Here is a 5,333-nt window from a genome sequence, read left to right on the forward strand (position 1 = left end):
CTTTTTAATAGAAAGTATGTCCTCTTAAGGGCTATGAGGGCTGGAGGTTTGCTTGTCAGGGGTCTTATCCTATACTACTGGTGCTTCAGTTGTGGAAGGGATAGGATCTGTATATTGAGGAATGTGCCCTGTGTGTCTTGTAGTCCCTGTTTCTGGAAACTTGTCCAAGGGCTGTAATGGTCTTAGCTGTGCACCCCACTCCCCAGGGGATGTGTCTCCTTTTGACAAAGTGGGATAAGGGGCTGAGGATATGACCCACCTGTGGTACCAGGTGGGAAATGGCAGGGAGAGGGTTTTTTTCTTTTGAAAGATGTACAGCTGCTGAGGATGGACAATTTTAATGTGTCTCAGGGTGTTTTGGTTTATCACAGACACAAAGCGTATATCCAACGGCTCTACCTTCCTTAAGCAAAGTTCTATCACATATATGCAGGAGGTGGAGGTTTATGAGGCAGGCTATTGCTTAGATTATATGTGGTAATGTTACTTGTAATGCAGCCAGAATATGGTAAGCAGGTTATGCTGCTTCAGCTATGACAGACCTTAAGATCGTAGTGTTGTTTATTGATATGATTAGATTATAAGAGAGCTGATGCACTGTTTAATACTGAATCTGTCTGCTGAGGTTGTTTAAGTCCTGGGATAATATGACTAGTTAGTAGTCTGCAGCGGGCCGCGGCAAGTAACTTGGGCAGAGTTCCAAAAAGACAAGATGGCGATTTTTCGCGCCACTAATTCTCCGCCCAGGTTAGGCTGCTTAAGCTCTAAGGCACTCACCGCAGTGGGTCTTCTCCTCTACCCGGCATCCGATAACAGCGTTTTGCCGGTAGGTCCTCAGTGGTCCTCTGTGGTCCTTTGTGAGGGGACAATCAGAGCTGTTTGTGGGAAGGAGTTGCGGCGACTCACCGGTCCTGGTATGGCCGCCAAAATTAGATCGCGGCCCGTGCGCTGCTCTCCGCTGGTCTCAGCTAATTGCACTAGATCTCCGATCTGACGCCACGAGTATAGTTGGTATCTGGCAAGTCAGTCGGGTTGTAGTATCTGCGTGTCTCCTGCCCGGTCTGTGGGCCGCAGCGGTCTCCTGGGTCTGAGTGTGCTGAGGATTCAAAGCCCTCTCTTCTCTCCTCCTCAGATAAGTGCTCAAAAGTCTCAGAGTGGTCACCTCTAGTTAGGGGAACATTAGGGTAACAAAAGGAGCAATTTTCAAGTTGTTTTAGCTCACTATGTTATATTTGAAAAGGATTTCTCCACGGAGCTCCACTATGTAGCGTCTGCTTAGCTAGGCAGTTAACTCCGCCCCCCCGCCACTGTGTTTTTTAAGAGGTAAAGTGCGTTCCGGGAGAGGGAGTTACAATATATAAATCTCACAAATCTAAGTGCCTGTACCATCAAATTCTAACCCTGTGTTTAATTAAACTTGTCTTAAAGGGATGGGTTCCACTGAATTCGAATGTCTGTATCGGTTGTTAGATGCAGTTATATCATGTTCGATTATTTATAGGGAATCCTTTAGATTAAAGTTTTGGTAAGTTTAATTCCTTGCGGGTTTAGCTCCATAATTCCATAAGCTGTATATGCACAATTGGGGCAAAATATGCATCTATCAGAAGTGTCTATTACACGTTAATGTATTTGTTTTAAAGGTTTGTTATTTGGGTACTGTAGTTTCATTATTACTTCTTCTATATTTTCTGCGAATAACTAAGTAATAAACGAATATTATATTTAGATTATTGGATTAGAACTTTTTTTTTAAAAACTTTTTGGACCAATTTGTTTTGATCCCTTGCAGGATTGTCACTTGGGCTCATCAAACTGCATGTATACGTGTACAAATATGTACCATAGTTTTGCTAACCTTTTGAGGGGGGCTTTATCTGTTGGGGATTGTTGTTTCTGTTAGAGACGATCTATTTGATAGATAAGATTTTTAGATCTTATCACTTATTAATGTAGCAAATACTTGCTATCTAAGAACATGGGAAACAGCTTCCTAGAAGTTAGCTGAATAATCACGATAAAGTTTATAGTTATCCCCATACTTTTATAAGGGGGATTTCAGATACGGTAGTACTCATTAATTATCTTTGACTGAGGGAAAAACCTTCCTAGATGTTAAGTAAATCGTCCCTGGTCAAAAGGGGGATTACAGATACGGTTGTACTCATTAATTATCCTTGATTAAGGGAAACACCTCCCTAGATGTTAAGTAAATTGTCAATGGTCAAAAATATTCAAAAATATTCATAGTTGTCCTCCTACTTATTTGAGGGGGGATTTCGGATAGTAAACACTAATTGATACTCGGAGGATTAGGGGAAATCAGTCGTCTAATTCCAAATCAAAGTGGACCAGGTGATCACTAATACATGTGGTCAAATCTGGTTTACAATGATCATACCAAGAGAAAGAGGGAAGGGAGTGAATAATCGTTTAGGAGATAGAGAGAGAGGAGTATGTACAGTTCTTTATAGTAGATATTTCTTCCTTCCCACATAGGGTTGTGTTATTTTGCACAAACGTGCAACAAATTGGTTTTAATCAAGACCTATGTTCAGAAGTTCAACAGATGGGAAAGGTCCTCTTTATTGTTAAGACCTTTTGGGTGCAGGCAGTCCATTAAGAATATCCATTTAGATTCATTGGTTAATAGTTGTTTTTCGTAGTTGCCACCTCTCCAATTCCTGGCTACTATTTGGATTCGTATGTATCTCAATGTGTTGATATTTCCTTGATGTTGGGTCGCAAAATGATGGTATAGTGGAGTATCCATGTTTCTTTTTTCAATCATCAACAGGTGTTCCCGGATCCTGTCTCTAAGGGTCCTGGACGTCTGCCCTATGTATTGTAGTCCACATAGGCATTGCAGTAGGTAGATCACTCCTCTGTCCTTACATCTTATCAGATCTTGAATTTTAAATTCCTCATTGGTGTTATAGGAGTTAAATTTAGTTGTTTTCATCCCACACTTGCAGGCTTTGCACGTGTGGCAAGGGAAGAATCCTTTCACCTTCTTACCAAACACATCTACTATTCCTCCAAGTGTTTTCTTTTGGAGGCTAGGTGCCAGTCTTGTCTTTAGATTTTTCGTTTTTCTATATATGAATCTTGGATTTTCTGGCAATTTATTTCCTAGGACCTCGTCATCTTTAAGCAGCGCCCAATGCTTCCGGAATATATCCTCTATAATGTGTTTATTCTCACTGTACTCCGTTATCATTGCTATATTGAAGTCATCTCTATAGGATTTGTTCTTCACCTTATCTTTATATTTGGTGAGTTCTTTCCTTTCTATTTTCCTTACTTCGTTGATTTTCTCATCCAGCATTTTCTCGTCATATCCTCTCTCTATGAGTTTCTCCTTTATTATTGAAGCTTGTTCTTCCCACTTGGAGGGGTCGGAGCAGTTCTTTCTCATCCGTAACATCTGTCCCTTTGGGATATTGTACTTCCATCTACCCAGGTGGCAGCTTTCTTTGTGGACATAATTGTTACTGTCCACTTCCTTAAAGTGGGTTGATGTTTCCAGTTTTCCACATTTCGCCTCTATTCTCAAATCAAGGAATGTTAAAGCTGTTTGGCTGCATTCATATGTGAACTTTAAATTCATGTCGTTCTTATTCATGATTTCGATGGTATACACCAGATCTTCCATGGTGCCCTTCCAGATAAGAATGATGTCATCTATATACCGCCTGTAGAGGACCAGGTCCGCGCCCGCTGGACAGGAGTCCCAGAATATTTGCTCCCATTTTCCCATATAGAGATTCGCATAGCTGGGCGCGAACCTGGTCCCCATGGCTGTTCCACAGGTTTGTAGGTAGAATTTTCCATTATTACTGAAGAAATTGTGTGTAAGAATATACCGTATACTCTCCAGTATGAACTCATTCTGTTTAGTCGGTATATCGGGCTCTTTATCCAGAAAGAACTTCACTGCTTCGATTCCCTCCTCATGCGGGATGCTCGTATACAGTGACGTCACGTCACATGATGCCAATATATAGCCATCCTTCCAGGGTATATCTTCTATCAGGTTCAAGACCTGTGTCGAGTCCCTTAGATATGAGGGTAACTTCTTGACGATTTTCTGTAGATGTTGGTCTATATATTCCGACAAGTTGCAACTCAAGGATCCTATTCCCGAAATTATTGGTCTTCCGGGAGGTCTGGTTAGGGATTTGTGGATCTTGGGTAGGTGGTATAGTATCGGTATGATCGGGTACTTTATATTCAAATAATTGAATTCCTTATCATTCAGTATCCCTTCTTCATTGGCCTCCTTTAATAGATCTATAAGTTCACTCTTATATTGGTCCATAGGGTTTCTTTTCAGTTCCTCATACGTGTTCCAATCACTCAGAATTCGGCTGTTCTCGGCCTCATAGTCCTTTCTGTCCATCAGGACAATTCCTCCCCCTTTATCCGCAGATTTTATCGTCAGATCCTGGTTTTTCTCCAACTTTGTGATGGTCTCTCGTTGTTTCTTTGTCAGATTTTGTTTCTATGGTACATATTTGTACACGTATACATGCAGTTTGATGAGCCCAAGTGACAATCCTGCAAGGGATCAAAACAAATTGGTCCAAAAAGTTTTTTAAAAAAAAGTTCTAATCCAATAATCTAAATATAATATTCGTTTATTACTTAGTTATTCGCAGAAAATATAGAAGAAGTAATAATGAAACTACAGTACCCAAATAACAAACCTTTAAAACAAATACATTAACGTGTAATAGACACTTCTGATAGATGCATATTTTGCCCCAATTGTGCATATACAGCTTATGGAATTATGGAGCTAAACCCGCAAGGAATTAAACTTACCAAAACTTTAATTTAAAGGATTCCCTATAAATAATCGAACATGATATAACTGCATCTAACAACCGATACAGACATTCGAATTCAGTGGAACCCATCCCTTTAAGACAAGTTTAATTAAACACAGGGTTAGAATTTGATGGTACAGGCACTTAGATTTGTGAGATTTATATATTGTAACTCCCTCTCCCGGAACGCACTTTACCTCTTAAAAAACACAGTGGCGAGTAGCCATAGAAATACTCTTAGAGATCCAATTGTGACATAAACATTAACTATTCCATCTGGAGGAATACGATAGATACAACTATCAGACTCATTTCGGGTATAAAACTCTTAATGTGTATGTCTGATCCGCTACATGACACTTTCTCGGTTACCTAGGAAACAAACAAAGCTTCAAAATCGCACCCTCCGAAATACACCAATAGGGACATACCATTTCCCACTACCTTATAATCATTGGGGAAAATCACCCAATAGGATTAACGTACACGCACACACCCATT

This window comes from Bombina bombina, chromosome 12 (assembly GCF_027579735.1).
Source record: "Bombina bombina isolate aBomBom1 chromosome 12, aBomBom1.pri, whole genome shotgun sequence".
Lineage (NCBI taxonomy): Eukaryota > Metazoa > Chordata > Amphibia > Anura > Bombinatoridae > Bombina > Bombina bombina.